The 19,086-nt window shown below is 53.0% G+C and overlaps 1 protein-coding gene across 1 annotated transcript in view; it reads right to left on the bottom strand.

Moving 5' to 3' along the window:
- Positions 1 to 18,834, bottom strand: part of LOC147701056 (interferon-inducible GTPase 5-like) — an 84,109-nt gene extending 65,275 nt beyond the window's left edge. The window contains exon 1 of the mRNA XM_086929852.1: positions 18,647 to 18,834. The gene's annotated coding sequence lies outside the window, so the exon portion shown is untranslated. The remainder of the gene's footprint in view (positions 1 to 18,646) is intronic.
- Positions 18,835 to 19,086: the final 252 nt, after the last annotated feature.

Below are 19,086 nucleotides of genomic sequence, written 5' to 3'. Positions count from 1 at the left end.
ACCGATGCACCCACCACACAGCTCCACAGATGCACCCACCACACAGCTCCACAGATGCACCCACCACACAGCTCCACAGATGCACCCACCACACAGCTCCACAAATGCACCCAGCTCCACAGATGCACCCACCACCCAGCTCCACAGAAGCACCCACTACACAGCTCCACAGATGCACCCACCACACAGCTCCACAGATGCACCCACCACACAGCTCCACAGATGCACCCACCACACAGTTCCACTGATGCACCAACCACACAGCTCCACCGATGCTCCAACTAAGCTCCACCGAGGCACCCACCACACAGCTCCACCAATGCACCCACTAAGCTCCACCGATGCACCTACCACACAGTTTCACCAATGCACCCACCACAGAGCTCCACCGAGGCACCCACCACACAGCTCCATCGATGCACCCACCACACAGCTCCACCGAGGCACCCACCACACAGCTCTACCAATGCACCCACCACACAGCTCCACCAATGCACCCACCACACAGCTCCACCAATGCACCCACCACACAGCTCCACCAATGCACCCATGCACCCACCACACAGCTCCACCAATGCACCCACCACACAGCTCCACCAATGCACCCACCACACAGCTCCACCGATGCACCCACCACACAGCTCCACCGATGCACCCACCACACAGCTCCACCGATGCACCCACCACACAGCTCCACCGATGCACCCACCACACAGCTCCACCGATGCACCCACCACACAGCTAAACCGATACACCCACCACACAGCTCCACCGATACACCCACCACACAGCTCCACAGATGCACCCACCACACAGCTCCACCGAAGCACCCACCACACAGCTCCACCGAAGCACCCACCACATAGCTCCACCGAAGCACCCACCACACAGCTCCACCGAAGCACCCACCACACAGCTCCACCGATGCACCCACCACACAGCTCCACCGAAGCACCCACCACACAGCTCCACCGAAGCACCCACCACACAGCTCCACCGATGCACCCACCAAACAGCTCCACCGACACAGCTCCACCGATGCACCTATCACCTAGCTCCACCGATGCACCCACCACACAGCTCCACCTACACAGCTCTACCAATGCACCCACCACACAGCTCCACCAATGCACCCACCACACAGCTCCACCTACACAGCTCCACCGATGCACCCACCACACAGCTCCACCGATGCACCCACCACACAGCTCCACGAGGCACCCACCACACAGCTCCACGAGGCACCCACCACACAGCTCCACGAGGAACCCACCACACAGCTCCACCGATGCACCCACCACACAGCTCCACCGATGCACCCACCACACAGCTCCACCGAGGCACCCACCACACAGCTCCACCGAGGCACCCACCACACAGCTCCACCGAGGCACCCACCACACAGCTCCATCGAGGCACCCCTCACACAGCTCCACGGAGGGACCCACCACACAGCTCCACCGAGGCACCCACCACACAGCTCTACCGATGCACCCATCACACAGCCCCAGCGATGCAGCCACCACACAGCTCCACCGACACAGCTCCACCTATGCACCCTCCAGACAGCTCCACAGATGCACCCACCACACAGCTCCACAGATGCACCCAGCTCCACAGATGCACCCACCACCCAGCTCCACAGATGCACCCACCACACAGCTCCACAGATGCACCCACCACACAGCTCTACAGATGCACCCACCACACAGCTCCACAGATGCACCCACCACCCAGCTCCACAGATGCACCCACCACCCAGCTCCACTGATGCACCCACCGCACAGCTCCACCGATGCTCCAACTAAGCTCCACCAATGCACCCACCACACAGCTCCACCAATGCACCCACTAAGCTCCACCGATGCACCTACCACACAGTTTCACCAATGCACCCACCACAGAGCTCCACCGAGGCACCCACCACACAGCTCCATCGATGCACCCACCACACAGCTCCACCAATGCACCCACCACACAGCTCCGCCAATGCACCCACCACACAGCTCCACCAATGCACCCACCACACAGCTGCACCAATGCACCCACCACACAGCTCCACCTACACAGCTCCACCGATGCACCCACCACACAGCTCCACTGATGCACCCACCACACAGCTCCATCGATTCACCCACCACACAGCTCCACCGATGCACCCACCACACAGCTCCACCAATGCACCCACCACACAGCTCCACCAATGCACCCACCACACAGCTCCACCAATGCACCCACCACACAGCTCCACCAATGCACCCACCACACAGCTCCACCAATGCACCCACCACACAGCTCCACCAATGCACCCACCACACAGCTCCACCGATGCACCCACCACACAGCTCCATCGATGCACCCACCACACAGCTCCACCAATGCACCCACCACACAGCTCCACCAATGCACCCACCACACAGCTGCACCAATGCACCCACCACACAGCTCCACCTACACAGCTCCACCGATGCACCCACCACACAGCTCCACTGATGCACCCACCACACAGCTCCATCGATTCACCCACCACACAGCTCCATCGATGCACCCACCACACAGCTCCACCAATGCACCCACCACACAGCTCCACCAATGCACCCACCACACAGCTCCACCAATGCACCCACCACACAGCTCCACCAATGCACCCACCACACAGCTCCACCAATGCACCCACCACACAGCTCCACCAATGCACCCACCACACAGCTCCACCGATGCACCCACCACACAGCTCCATCGATGCACCCACCACACAGCTCCACCAATGCACCCACCACACAGCTCCACCAATGCACCCACCACACAGCTCCACCAATGCACCCACCACACAGCTCCACCAATGCACCCACCACACAGCTCCACCGATGCACCCACCACATAGCTCCACCTACACAGCTCCACCGATGCACCCACCACACAGCTCCACTGATGCACCCACCACACAGCTCCACCGATACACCCACCACACAGCTCCACCGATACACCCACCACACAGCTCCACCGAAGCACCCACCACACAGCTCCACCGAAGCACCCACCACACAGCTCCACCGATGCACCCACCACACAGCTCCATGGAAGCACCCACCACACAGCTCCACCGATGCACCCACCACACAGCTCCACCGATGCACCCACCACCTAGCTCCACCGATGCACCCACCACACAGCTCTATCGACACAGCTCCACCGATGCACCCACCACACAGCTCCACCTACACAGCTCCACCGATGCACCCACCACACAGCTCCAACAATGCACCCACCACACAGCTCCACAAGGCACCCACCACACAGCTCCACCGATGCACCCACCACACAGCTCCACCGATGCACCCACCACACAGCTCCACCGACGCAGCTCCATGGACACAGCTCCACCGATGCACCCACCACACAGCTCCACCTACACAGCTCCACCGATGCACCCACCACACAGCTCCACCGATGCACCCACCACACAGCTCCACCGAGGCACCCACCACACAGCTCCACTGATGCACCCACCACACAGCTCCACTGAGGCACCCACCACACAGCTCCACCGAGGCACCCACCACACAGCTCCACCGAGGCACCCACCACACAGCTCCACCGAGGCACCCACCACACAGCTCCACCAAAGCACCCACCACACAGCTCCACGAGGCACCCACCACACAGCTCCACAGATACACCCACCACACAGCTCCACAGATACACCCACCACACAGCTCCACAGATGCACCCACCACACAGCTCCACAGATGTACCCACCACACAGCTCCACAGAAGCACCCATTACACAGCTCCGCCGAGGCACCCACCACACAGCTCCGCCGAGGCACCCACCACACAGCTCCGCCGAGGCACCAACCACACAGCTCCGCCGAGGCACCCACCACACAGCTCCGCATAGGCACCCACCACACAGCTCCGCCGAGGCACCCACCACACAGCTCCACCAATGCACCCACTAAGCTCCACCAATGCACCCACTAAGCTCCACCAATGCACCCACTAAGCTCCACTGATGCACCCACCACACAGCTCCACCGATGCACCCACCACACAGCTCCACCGATGCACCCACCACACAGCTCCACTGATGCACCCACCACCCAGCTCCACTGAGGCACCCACCACCCAGCTCCACCGAGGCACCCACCACCCAGCTCCACCGAGGCACCCACCACATAGCTCCACCGAGGCACCCACCACACAGCTCCACCGATGCACCAACCACACAGCTCCACCGATGCACCCACCACACAGCTCCACCTATGCACCCACCACACAGCTCCGCCGAGGCACCCACCACACAGCTCCACCAAATGCACCCACCACACAGCTCCGCCGAGGCACCCACCACACAGCTCCACCAAATGCACCCACCACACAGCTCCACCGATGCTCCAACTAAGCTCCACCGATGCACCCACCAAACAGCACCACCGATGCACACACCACTCAGCGTAACCACAGCATCACTCAGCGCAACCACAGCATCACTCAGCGCAACCACAGCATCACTCAGCGCAACCACAGCATCACTCAGCGCAACCACAGCATCACTCAGCGCAACCACAGCATCACTCAGCGCAACCACAGCATCACTCAGCGCAACCACAGCATCACTCAGCGCAACCACAGCATCACTCAGCGCAACCGCAGCATCACTCAGCGCAACCGCAGCATCACTCAGCGCAACCACAGCATCACTCAGCGCAACCACAGTATCACTCAGCGCAACCACAGTATCACTGGTTCAAATATGTTCTTTCAATGTTTCAAGCTGTTTTCAAGCTTTCACGCTTTATTACAAATCACAAAAAGATGTTAATATTTCACTTCTGTTCTTGGATTTTCGTCACAATAAAAAACACTGAACATAATCTTCACAAAAGTTATTTACAAAAGTTTAAGCTATTGCCATTACAAATTAAATACATTATTTAAGTATTAATTATTTTTAAAAATTAAAAGCCATTGTTATTTTTAATATCAATACATCTAAGTCACGTAAATACAAAACATGTTGCATTACAAATGCTATAGGTGTCACATTTGTGAAAGTTATAACTATTGGCATTGTAAATGACAAAGCTATTAATTTAGCTATTTAAAAAAAAAAACAAATAAAAAAAATTCATTTATAAGACCAATAGCTCAAACTTTCCTAATGCGAGCCCTATTGCATTTCCAATGCTTGTTTAGCTGGGGGTCGGTAGGGTAAAGTTCTTGGTGGGTTGTAGGGACGGGGATTGAGAGGGATCCTGGGGTGGAGGAAGTGGAGGGTGGCGCAGGGGGAGTGTTAATGGGGGGGTGTTGGCTAAGAGTTGGTGGGGTTGGTGTGAAGGATTTATCAATCTTAGTGACTTTATCAGAGAAGAAGTTAGCAATTTCTTCGCATCTCTCAACAGTAGCTAGTAATGTCTTTTGATTGTTGGAGAGAGAGGGAGGGGGTGGAATGTAGTTGTTAATGGTGAAGAGGATGAGGCGGTGATCTGACCAGTCAATGGGGATAATGTGGGAGAGAGAAGCCAGTTCCTTACTCGTGATTATAGCATCTAGGGTGGCCCCTTTGGAGTGAGTTGGAGAATTGCAGAGTTGTGTCAAGTCACTGATCTCAAGAAAATCCTTGATGAGGTTAACGGCGGGTTCGTCATTCTTGTTCCAGTGGATATTAAAATCCCCTAGGAAGAGGTTTCTGGATTTGGAGAGCGCTGATTGAATAAGGAGATCAGACAACTCTTCAGTAAAGGAAAGAGGGTTTCCAGGGGGATGGTAGATAATATGCAGGCAGATGGGGGGAACCCCGAGTTGTAAGTTCAGCACCAAGGTATTCAAAAGTGGATGCGTCTTGGAGATGGATAGGAAAAAGTTTGAGTTCATCTTTATAAATTACAGCGATGCCCCCTCCAATTTGATCAATTCTGTCTTTTCTAAGGATGGAGTACCCCGGCGGGGAAAGCATGTCAAGGATTGATGAGGAGTGGAAGTTGAGCCGGGTTTCAGTCAAAAAGGCGATGTCAATGCTTTCGCTGAGGATGGTTTCAGCTTTTTCCGTAGCATGAAAAGAGGCTGAACGGCAGTTAAGCAGCATGCAGTTGAGGGGTTTAGAGTCATTGGATTGTGAGGAGGAGCAGGTGAAGATAGAAGTGAGTTGTTGAGGGAGTCTGGGTGATGCTGGGGAGAAAGGGTTCCTACTAAGTCCCACGATCACTAGGATAGCTGAGTGAGGTAGTGGGGAGATCGCAGAGGAGGTGAAGAGAGGGTGCATGTAGTTTAGGGGTTTAGAGTCATTGGAATTTGGGGAGGAGCTGGTCTGGATGGAAGTGAGTTGTTGAGGGAGTGAGGCTGGGGAGGAAGGCTTCCTACTAATTCCCACGATCACTTAGATAACTGACTGAGGTAAAGGGGAGATCGCAGTGGGGGTGGGGAGAGGGTAGATTTGGTTAAGGTCGTTGAGGTCGTGGGTGGGAAGGTGGCTAGTGATGGGGGAGGGCTGTGTGAGTTAATACTAGTGTCCATCAGTATGGGCGGAGGGCAGGAGAGGATTTTGAAGTTAAGGTGAGGAGGGGGGAGAGCTTTATTATGTTCAAAGAGGTCAAGGGGGGGGGGGGAGACGGCTCAGGCGGAGGGGTGTGCTGAGTGAGCTATGACCGTCAGTTGTTTTAGTCGAAGAGGGGGAAAGGAATGCTTTTTTTTTTTTTTTTTTTTTTAAACCTTTATTTGGAGAAAAGCAGGGTCAAGGGAAGTGCATACACAATACATACAGTCACATATGGCCATTACAATGGTATGTCAGAACCAAAAAAGGAGATACAAGCAAGCACAAGGTAGGATGCCAGTCAATACAAGGAACAACAGCGAAATGTACAGTGCAAATTAGAGAGCAATGATCCAGCATGTCCAGGCAAGCTAATAAGACAATACAGCATGGACAGATTCCGTTAGCGTACAGCAAAGAAAACAAAGGAGACTCAGATAAAAGGGACACATAAAATAAAGGTGTCTTACAGGGAACGATCTCAATTCCCAGCCATACACATGTCGTAAGGGGAACCACAGCCCCCAATAGCTCGCAGGTAAAGGAGACAGCTCAGCCTCACCCCCGATACTGGAAGATCAGCAGGTGTAATGTAAAATCCCAGCCCACCATGTTGCCATCAACCTATCCCTTCACGGTCCCCAGGTTCAGAATCAGAGTCCTGCACAGCTCTGGCTAGGAGGTACACCTGGAGCGGGCTCCAAAAGTCCTTGGGTCTGCACCTGACAGGCATCAGGTCAGAATAGATGTTGTATTGATCCTGACAGTAGATGAGGTCAGTCACCCAATCCTGAAAGCGCGGCACCCTGCCACGACCCCAGCAGCAAGCAACCCTACGCTTAGCTAGCAGCAGGGCCACATCAACAAATCTACAGTGAGAGGCAGGCACGTCCTTAGAGTAGCCCAGCAACATCACTAAGGGGTCAAACGCCACCCCATCCTCTGCCATAATCTGCAGGGCTTCATGAACCTGGGTCCAATATCCTAACACCCCCGCACAGCTCCAAGCCAAGTGCAGGAAGTCAGCGCCTTCCACCCGACACCTAGCACACCTGTCATCCTCCGCTAAATGAAACCGTAGTTTCCTCGCCGGGGTATAATAGTACCTCTGAACAAACTTGTAGTGGATAATTTTAAGGCGACAACTAGAGGAAACATTGGCCGTGAGCCCACAGCAGTACTTCCATTGCTCGTCGGTAATAGGAGCACCCAACTCGGCAACCCACTGCTCGCGCACCCGATTGGCCGGGACCAAACGCTGTCTGCGAATAGCCCCGTATAATTTCGACACCAGGTGCCGCCCATCTGAAACCAACAGCACGTGGAGGGGGAGGGTAACCCCAGGCTCCGAAGGGAAATCTGGTAGCAGGGCACGCATGCCCTGCCGCAAACGGATAAAGTAGAACAGTTCCAGAGGGGAACAAGCAGCCGCTCCGTAGAAATGAGCCTGCATACAGAAGGCACCTTCATGAAACAAGTCGCCCCACGTAAGGATGCCCAGCCGCCTACACATTCGTTGAAACCCCGTTTCCAACAACAGCGACAAGGCAGGATGATAAGACAGAGGCAAGGCCGGCGAATAAAGAAAGGAGACGCCCAGCAATTGAGCCACCCGTTTCCAAGCATCCACCGTGCACGTCACCGTCGTGCAAGGCGTTTCCACATCTGACACCCTGCCCAAAACCATCCCCTCCAACGGGAGCGGGTGGGCGACCCAATGTTCAGCAGCAAGCTGGGGCATAAACGGCGTGGGGCGCATCCAGTGATAAGCGTAATGCGCCTGAGCGCTGAGATAATACAGCTCAAAGTCAGGGACGTCAAAGCCGCCATCAGCATAGGGCAACGTAAGGGTAGCCCAAGCCACCCGTGGCTGCTTGCCCCCCCAGAACAACCGCAGGAGCTCGGAACGAAGTCTGCGAAAGAAATAGGCACCAGGATGATACGGAAGGTTTTGAAAGAGATAAAGAAAGCGGGGCAAAACTACCATCTTGATAAGGGACGCCCTACCGGCCATGGAGAGAGGCAAGGACATCCACCTGGTGACATCGTCTGCAAGTTTAGTAATAGCCACACCGTAATTAAGCCGAACCGATTCTTCTCTGTCCAGGGACACGACAATGCCGAGATATCGCAACTCCGAATCACACCATTCCAGAGGGTAGTCAAGGGGAAATCTAGCTACAGCAGCAGTGAGGGAGAAAAACTGAGACTTCCGCCAGTTGATATGGACACCGGAGACACCTCCAAAAGCGACCAGCTCTCGTAAGAGTGAATTAAGGTTGTTCTCAGGGTCCTTGACGTAGAGTGTAACATCATCGGCATATAAAGAAATACCGACCTGCCGCTGAAGACAATTAAAGGCGCTCTGCTGGTGAAACTGACGAATCCTACAAGCCAGCGGCTCAATGGCTATAGCAAACAAGAGGGGCGAGAGGGGGCATCCCTGTCGGGTCCCTCTCGTAAGAGGGAACGAGGGGGATAGCACCCCATTCACCACTACCCTCGCCATCGGATCAGTATATAAGAGCTTAACCCATGAGATGAAGATCCTGGGGAAACCCATCCGACAAAGAACATCAATAAGATAGCCCCACTCAACAGAGTCAAACGCCTTAGTGGCATCAAGAAAGATAGCGGCAACCGGGACAGTGGGAGCAATGGTCGATACAAGCGAAAACAAGGTGCGAAGATTGTGGGAGGTAGCACGGCCGGGCACAAATCCCGACTGGTCAGGCAATACAATAACGGGCATGAGCTCGGCCAGTCTCACTGCCAAGACTTTCGCGAGAATTTTGACATCGCAGTTAAGCAATGAGAGGGGCCTATAGGAGCCCACATCCAGCGGATCCTTACCCGGCTTAAGCAGCGACGTAATGGCTACCTCCCGCATGGAGCCCGGCAGACGTCCCTCCTCGAGGGACTCCTCAAACACCTCACGGAGAACAGGGGCCATGGTGTCCACATAACACTTATAAAATTCAGCAGGAAGGCCATCCAGACCGGCGGCCTTCCCATTAGAAAGAGACATGATGGCATTCCTGACCTCCTCCACCTCAAGGGGCCTGCCTAAGTACTCCCTATGACCATCCGATAACCAACAAAGTGCTAGCTCATCAAGAAACCCGCCGTATCGAGTCTCACCCGTCTGCTGTGTCGTGTAAAGGTGTGCATAATGATCAATAAAAGTACGCTGAATCTCCGAAGTGTCCCGACAGCGAGTGCCATCCGGTGAAACCAATTCCAACACGTCCGACCCATGCCTTGGATGTCTAGTAAGGGCAGCGAGGACCTTACCGGGACGCTCCCCTTCACAGTATCGCCTCGACGTCCAGTATTTCCCCCTATGCTTAGCCTCTCTAGCAGCCTCCTCCTCGTACTCGGAGAGTTTAGTACGGAACTGCGCCAGAAGATCGGGATCAGAGTCAACTTGCATCCTGCGTTCTAAGTCTCGCAAGTCAGCTTCCAAGCTCTCGAGGGTCCGAACAATCAGTCGAAGTACTCCACAACTTTTAGAAATAGTGACACCCCTGATCGTAACCTTGAACGCCTCCCAGATGACCTCGACGCTGTCCACAGAACCCTTGTTTCTAGGGAAGAACGCCTCCACCTCCACACCAAGCTCCTCCTTGAACACCGGGTCAAGCAAAGCAGTCGGAAATAGACGCCAAGGTGGGCGTGGCCTATGCAGCCCGGGGACGGATAGAACAACCTTCACCGGACAGTGATCAGAATACGTCCGAGCCAGATGTGTAGCCTCCCGTAGACCAGCTACCAACCCTCTAGAGAGAAACACGTAATCCAGTCTCACCCATGAACGAGCGTGTGTGGTGTAATGAGTGCCCTCCTTGGTGGCAGGGTGGGCGTACCTCCAGCTGTCGACCAACCCAGCCTCCTCCACAATCCCACGCAACCCTTCTCTAGCCTGTACATTGTACTGAGGGCTCCCCTCCGATCTGTCCGACTGGGCATGAAATGCAAAGTTGAAATCACCCCCCCCACACAATGTAAGTGGCATCCACAGCAAGGACATGACCCCACAAAGTGACGAAAAAGATTGGCGTATCGACATTAGGAGCATAGCAATTAACAAACAGTACAGTGTTCTGCCCAAGCCGCCCCCACAGTAGCACATAGTGCCCCTCAGGGTCCCCCACAAATCCCAGTTCCTGAAATGCGAGCGATCTTTTAACAAGGATGACAACCCCTCGAGCATAAGAAGAATAGGAAGCAAACCCCCTGGCTGCAGCCCACCTCCCGCCACAGTTGGGGGAAGGAGCGGGGCGCAGATGCGTCTCCTGGAGGAGAGCAACATGAATAGCATGCCTGTCCAAGTACTGGATCACACTACGACATTTCCTGGCATCGTTAAGTCCCCGTACATTCCAGGACAGAATCGATATCTGATCTATAACAGCAGTCGACATTACCCAGTTTCAGGGCCCCATGGGACCCAATAAGCAAATACAGGGCATCCAACTTCCAGCAACAGCCAGCGACAGGTCCACACCCTAGGGCGCGGACAACACCCCACATACACTCCACACATTCCCCAGCCATCTCCGAACCAGTCAACCAGAACCACAACAACTCCCCCCCCAACCAAACCATCCATGCAACAAGCACTCAGAACATACTGCACGCCGCACGCCGCCAATCCATCTTACGCGACCCACAACTCGCACACGTGTTTCTCTTGCATAGCGCTCCCCGTCACGTGGCAGCCTAAAATGGCGGCCGGTGCCCTCGGGCCCAAGATGGACGGGAGCAAAGACCCCAGGATCAGTTCCGCCAGATAGAAAAGTGGACCAGCCGAGATAGCGGGCGCGACACCACACCCGTGCACACAAACAACAGCAGCACCTCTCATATCGATCCAGGAGTCCTGGGCAAACAGACATGGACAGCTTCATTCCCGCCCCATCCACCCACCTGATACCACCCCAACTATCAGGCCATACGCATCCCCTCCCCCCCCCGTTCCCCAACTCACATCCAGTCAAACAACAAAGGACTAGAATCCAAACCAAAGGTACACATGGGGCATACCCTCCGGGGAACCTTCCAGAGGTGCACGATGCCACTCCCTCACGCCACGCCAGTGTCCGCGCCAACAAGTGTCAGACGGCTCCAGGCGCAGCGCGGGTGGGTGGGTGCCCAGAGCGCGACATCAGAGAGCACCATCCTGCGGTGCCATACCGACCCCAAGAAACAAAACTCACTCACTCATCCCAATAAAGACATGACCCCCACATCAGCAAAGATAAAAGCGGGCAATAGTTAGGCCACAAATGCGGAGAAGGAAGACAGTAGAACTCAATATAAAAGATACACGTCCAGAATACTCCAAAAACAGCAAAAAAAGAGACAAAGTCCAAAGTCACCACAATCAGGCGACCTCCTCCTCAGCCGCCGAATGGTCACCCTCAGGGTCTCGATCGCCTCCCCGATCCGCAGCTGCTCGCTCGCGCTGGAGGCGCTTCGCAAAATCCTCAGCATGCTGTGGGTTGGTGGAAAAATGTTGTTTAGCCTGGTGCGTCACTCTAAGTTTAGCAGGGTAAAGCAAGGCGTAGTCCACTTGTAGATCCCGAAGCTTCCTCTTCACCCCCAGGAACTTACGACGCTGGTCCTGCACCATCGGCGTGAAGTCGGGGTACATGGTGAAAGACACCCCTTCGAAGGAAAGGGCCCTATTAGTGCGGGCAGCCTGGAGGGCGGCGTCCCGGTCACGATAGTTCAAAAGGCGCGCAATGATGGGGCGCGGTGCAGCTCCAGAGGCCGGCCGAGGTCCCAGTGTCCGATGTGCTCTCTCAACGATGAACTGGGATGAGAACACTTCCGCCCCAATGGCGCCCACCAGTAGCCTCTCCACATAAGTCTCCATTTTGCCCACATTTGTGGACTCCGGCACACCTACAATGCGCACGTTGTTGCGCCTACTCCTCGCCTCCAACTCCTCATTCTTAGCGGCAATGACACGCAAGATGTTATCCATTCTCGCCAGTTGGGTGGTATGGGTGGCCGCCGTGTCATCATGGTCCGAAAATGCGCTGTTCCGCCGCCGTCAATCGCTCCTCATGCACGTCCAGCTTTTGGACGACCGCGTCCATGCGCGACGATATCTTGTCCACTTTGTCCACTATAGTGGCAAACCCCTGCCTCATCTCCTGCATCATTTGGGTAAAGTCCGGTGGTGGTGGTTGCGGGGCACTATCGGCGACATTCGGGGGGGGGGGGGACCGCGAAGTCCCGGCCTCCTGGAGCAAACGCGTCCCCCGCCGAGCCCCTCCAGAGTCAAAGGACAATTTGGATTGTTTAGTGTCCGGCTTCCCCATAATGGTGCGCTAGTGATGCAGTGGGGGACCAAAGCAAAGAGGAGTAAGGATACAGTCGGACAAAGGGACGGCCAGAAAAAAAAACTCGAATCGTGGGGGCACGAGCAGGCCAGCGCGCCCCGCCACTCCCAACGACGAGAAATGGCCGTCACCGCTTACAGTTCAAGGGGGCAAGCCCCCAGAAATCAAGAAGAAGATCCGTCGCGCCTCCGTGAGCAATGGTATCTGGGCAGGCAGATGTAGGAGCCAAGAGACAAGTCCGACAGCAAGGAAGAGCCAAACGGCTTGCCCGGCCAGCGAGCGGGCCCGGTGGAGAGGGGCGGAGCAAGGCCTACACCCCACGTGCAGAGCCCCGGACTGGCATGAACAATGACGCCGGGCCAGGGGGCATCAGACTTCCAGAGCGCAGGTCGGGGAAACTTGGGATCCTCGTAACTTCGGTCAGCAACCTCCGAATGGCCCAGGATTTGGATCGTGGGTAGGCAGTCGATACCCCAGTAGATCCGTGGGGTCAGATCAGGGCGCAGCGATGGTAATCAGGATCCCTAGGCGGATAATAGCTCCGGGCAGCGGGAGCCTCACGACAGTGCGGCCATTCCGCAGTGCGCCCTCTAGCGCCCCCGGGGAAAGGAATGCTTGGACATAAGGAGCATTGTATTTTTGTGAGGGGGTCTGGGAAAGTACGGATGGTCTGGGAGAATTGGTTAGATACTGGGGGTTGGATTTGGGTGAATTGATTAGATACTGGGGAGGGCGGATTGTAGGAGGGGGAGTGGGGGAGATGGGAGGAGCCATTGGGGGGAGTACGTAGAGGTGTTCAAGGAGGAGGGTGTAGGTTTTATGTGGATGGGAGCTTTTTAGTAAGTGTACAGGGGGAGGGGAGATAGCAAATCGAAGGGAGGAGTAGGTGAGGTGGGTGGGTTTGGGAGGTTGAGGGAGTTGTGGGAGAATCTATAGAGGTGGGTATGTTGGCCAGGTAGTCAGGAGATGGGTTTGGGGAGTGAGGCTTTCATTAATGACTATAGATTTAAGATCAAGTGAGGTCGGGTGAGAGGGTATGGGAGTCAGGTCTATCAGTTAAGGTTAATGAGTCAGGGAATGGATGCAGGGGGGGGGTCGAGGATTGTGGGGATGTGAAGGAATTTTGCAGTTGGAAGGCAGGGGGGTTAGAGATCAGTGTAGGTATAAGGTTTTGGGTAAGTGATCTGAAGTACTGTTCAAATGTGTTGAGGTGTTTTTCAGACGCTTGAATAAGTATATTTCCTGATTTGAATATAGAGATGTCAATTTCACCAGAAAAGGAAGGTGAAGGAATGGTGGAGAGTTTCAGACAATAGGGAATTTTGCGAGAATGTGTGATTGGGAGGTTTCGTAGAAAGATGCTTTTCCATTTAGAAGGGAGTTTGATGAAGAAGATGTAGTTGGTTTCTTATGGTGGTGGTTAGGCTACTGTAGTTGTCTACAAATAGTGTTTCTTGGTGGAGTATAAGAAGTTGTTTTTTTTAATTTTCTTACCATTTTTTGGAAAGGTGGGAGGGGTAGATGATAGACCACGAATTAGGGCCATGTCTAGAGATGGGTGATTCTGGCATCAAGGGAGTATAAATGAGGGGAGGCATGATTGTCAGCTGTGTTAGAAAAGAGGGGGTGAGGGAGAAGTGTGGGGAGGATCGGGTGGTGCGAAGTAAGGAAGGGGAGTAGGAGTACGGGAATGGACCAGGGAGGATGTCAGGTAGAGGTAGAATTTTCAATAAAGCGGGAAAAGAATCGCCCACCTCTCCTATACCTCACGTAAATGATGCATATATCTCTTGTAAATTATACTTATGTTTGGCCCCTTCCTTCCCTTCTCCTATACCTCATGTAAATGATGCATATACCTCTTGTAAATGATACTTATGTAACACATGTAAACTATATTTCACCCCTTCCTTCCCTCCCTTCGCCTATACCTCATGTAAATGATGCATATACCTCTTGTAAATGATACTTATGTAACACATGTAAACTATGACTCCTTCCTTCCCTTCGCCTATACCTCATGTAAATGATGCATATACCTCTTGTAAATGATACTTATGTAACACATGTAAACTATATTTCACCCCTTCCTTCCCTCCCTTCGCCTATACCTCATGTAAATGATGCATATACCTCTTGTAAATGATACTTATGTAACACATGTAAACTATGTTTGGCTCCTTCCTTCCCTTCTCCTATACCTCATGTAAATATAGCATATACCTCTTCTAAATGATACTTATGTAACACATGTAACCTATGTTTGACTCCTTCCTTCCCTGCTCCTATACCTCATGTAAATGATGCATATACCTCTTGTACATTATACTTATGTAACAAATGTAAACTATGTTTGACTCCTTCCTTCCCACCTCGCCTATACCTCATGTAAATGATACGTAACCCTTGTAAAACTCTTTATTATAGGACTCTCTCCCTCACACTTTGTTTTTCCGCCTCCATTTGGAGTCCCTGTACAGCGCTCTGATGCTTTCGGGTCAAGTTTGCGCTATATAAAACTCAAAAAATAAAATGAAGTAAGGAGGGAAAAAATGCATCAGATCATTATAATTGCATTGATGTCTTAATGCCAAACCTTCATTTCAACGAAATGATTTCGATTCAAAGTACAATGCTCGGCAGACCAGTAACCAACATGGGGGCATATTAGCAAGAGGCAGCAATAATTATCGCTGACCGCGCTTAGCGCGTTTTCATTTTTATAGCCGCCTGTTAGCTGGAACGTATCGCTTACCTAGCACTGTATTAACAACGCTCAGCGATTTGGCGATAAGAATTCCAGCGATGGCGGGAAAAAGGGCGAACATCGCTGGAAATCCAGAGATGTTCACCTTAGAACGGCAAAAACCTTGCTGATTCGACCATGTGGTCGTAACCCAAGAATCCACCTCCCATGCAAAGTATGCCCAAGTCTGGATTTTAGCAGATGTTAAAATCCAGCGTTAATAGGCAGTTAACACGATTTTGTGTATTGCTATGGCGGCCGGGGCATTGTTGTAAATATTGCAAAGCCCAGTTAGCAATTTTCTCCCGTGTAGTTTTGTCAGGTACGGCTCCTTTGCATATCATTAGCGTTGCGATGCTGGACCTTTAGAAAACGGGCGCTGGGGCATGGAATCACACGCTACCATGTCCTTGATGATAATGCAATAAAATTATCACGCTTTTCACCCGAAAACAGATGCTAAAAGCAGCGAAGATTTTATCGCGCCCCATGATAATATGCCCCCTGAAATTTAGCAGACGTTAAAATCGAGCGTTAATGGGCAGTTAGTGCGATTTTGTGTATCGCAACGGCGGCCGGGGCATTGTTGTAAATATCGCGAAGCCCGTTTAGCAATATTCTCCTGTGTACTTTTGTCAGGCATGCTTCCTTTGCATATCATTAGCGTTGCGATGGTGGGCGTTTAGAACACGGGCGCTGAGGCATGGAATCACGCGCTAGAGTGTCCTTGATGATAATGCAATAAAATTATCGCTGCTTTTCGCCCACAAACGGACGCTAAATCGGCGATAATTTTATCGTGACACCTTGATAATATGCCCCATGGTGTTCTGCCCCGAAAGCCAGTGCTTAATTGGAGCCGGATTGGGCTCCCCAGAACTCACGTTTAGGGCACATGGTGGCGCTGTCTGTCCATGTTTGTGCAGATTACAGCAGTTGAACACTGAAATGCACTTTTGAAAAATATTTCTAAAGCGTCTATCTAGGACATTCTTCCGGCTTCGGGTGGCATAGAATTTCACAAACTGGTACATTTATAGGACAGTGACGATGAGTTGGATGCGTTTGTACTGGCTCGAGCCGCTGATGGTTATGCCCGTCTGTAGTGCACCATCCCTCCCTACACAATAAGCATCAAGTGATTGACATGCATACTGACTAATCAGACGTCGAATCACCCCAGACAACCAACTATAGATGTCGTAAATGTAGAGTTGAAACCGCAGAGCTGAGCCGCGAGGCACGTGACGCCATGGTTTGGAAAGCACAGCTATCTCTCGGGTCAGGCTCCGCCTCATAGCACTGGTGTTGATTGAACAGCAGCGCTGTGCCCAAGGTCACACAGACAGATGTAGCAGGTTTATTGTCTAACAGCAGAGTTACGCTCGGTGTAACACACGATGTTGTAAACAAAGGTCAAAGTGCAACCCCGACCTAGTGTGGGGATTAAGGATGCATGGGGTGGCCGGTGTTCTAAGGGTGTGAATGCTGTATTGAAAACTTTAGAGAGGGGTGGGAGGGTAGCACAGAGGAAGAGAAATAGATTTGGTATTTTGCGGCTGTGCTGGGGGGAGATCAAAAATACATGCAAAAGGGTTACTGTTTGGCTACTGTTTCAAATGTGCATCCGCAGGCGCAGATGCGGAGGTGGAGATCATACCGAAGAGGAGATCAAAACGACGGAACACCTGCGTGTTGGGGTAGATCGGGGCAGGCTTGCGCCTGCCCTCCTGGGTCACCCTAAGACACATTTCAGGTAAACACCTCCCACCCAGCAGAGGCGCTGAGGTGTTGTCTTTCCGTCCGACCTCACCTGCAGATGAGAAACCATCGCAACTACGAAAACAGGTATGACGGAAGGAAGTACATTTGTGTATGACACGCCTCCTTTCCATTCCTGAACTTTGCTTTCACATATCATTGTTATGAGCTGTGTTGGTTCAATAATGCAATACCACAACTCCCATAATGCACTGATCTGTATAAGAACAGGAGTGGGAAAGTAGTGTCCCAGTAACATGGGTCGCCATGCTTGGGGTACTGTTGAAGCAAGCGCTGCCCGCCTCGTGGTGTGAGACCCCGAAGTATAGGTGGGCGACTCACTGGTGGCTCGAGGCAGATGCTTGGCTCCGGCTCATCTCGAGCCGAGCCACTGGTGGCTCGAGGCAGATGCTTGGCTCCGGCTCATCTCGAGCCGAGCCACTGGTGTCTCGAGGCAGATGCCTGGCTCTAGCTGATCGCGAGCCCTCATGAACCCCTGCGCCCAAAACGACACACGCCTGCTGTAACGTATGATGCCAAGAAAGGAAGACAAAGAGTTATTGTGCTATTAGAATGCGATATATAATAGGAAGATGTGGTCGGCATCATCTAGTGCTTGAATTACACAATCTGAAACTAGAAAACCCCAGTCAGTCCTGGCTTCACCAAATTGTGTGATCCTAAGCAAATGTGTTATCACTGAGTCCGCTTTCTTAATCAAAAAAGAGCGCTTTCAAATAAGTGAGTTCGGGACACGTGCTCAACAAAAACCCTCTAGTATTGATTAATACACTATGACTCCGTTACATCTGTACTGCGAGTTGGCATATACTGAGACGCTGTAGACGCAGACTGTAATCCTGGAGTATTTCTCTTAAATATATAGTAACTGGTGGCAAAAGAGGGGCTCCTACTTCTCTTGCACTTTTGTTCACTAGTGGCATTGTCAGGGCGGGGACGGGCATGAATGTTTCTAATTTCATGTTGAATGTCTATCGCTTATATTACATGGCCCTCGATACAGGGCGATGGAAACGGGTGACCTCGGGTTAAATGACCCCTCACATGTTAAAGAAATGCATTTCGTAAACGCTGAAGAGACTTTATCCCAGTTTTACGCGGCGATCGCTGCATGATTTACACAAACACGTTGTCAAGGCTCGGCTCGTGCACGGGCGCTCCGAGCCGAGCCAAGGGCTCTCGCGGTTCACTTGTTGGCTCGCCTCATCACCCCAGATCCCCCTCACTCACCTGGTCTGGGGGTGTCTCTCCGGAGGTAGGCAGCAGCTGGAGGCGCACTCTGGGGAGCAGACACACTCGGAGGGCACTTAAATGTGTGACTGCTGACGTTACGGACGGAAAACCCGCTCGAAACCAAGTACCGTAAATCTCACTTTTTAAGTTTCGTTTCCTCCGAGCGCGAGCAGCGCCTTTCTGTAAACGGAGTGACTTTTCGAATGCGGGCGGCTTCCGCCTGGGGTGCGGCCTTTCCTGCCCCGGAGGGCGGGTCCGTGCACTGCGAGGATTCCCCCTTCCACCTCGAGGCGGCGAGCCAGGAAATGAACAGCGAGAGCCGAGCCACGGGTCTGCTTGGCGCCGAGTGCCCAGGCACGAGGCACGACTCGAGCCATCGAAAGCGTTGGCATGGAAAAGAAAAAGAAAACGTAATGTTATGTACATGTGAGATAGGA

Source organism: Lissotriton vulgaris, chromosome 7 (assembly GCF_964263255.1).
Source record: "Lissotriton vulgaris chromosome 7, aLisVul1.2, whole genome shotgun sequence".
NCBI classification, from domain to species: Eukaryota; Metazoa; Chordata; class Amphibia; order Caudata; family Salamandridae; genus Lissotriton; species Lissotriton vulgaris.
This window is presented reverse-complemented; position numbering and strand designations above follow the sequence as displayed.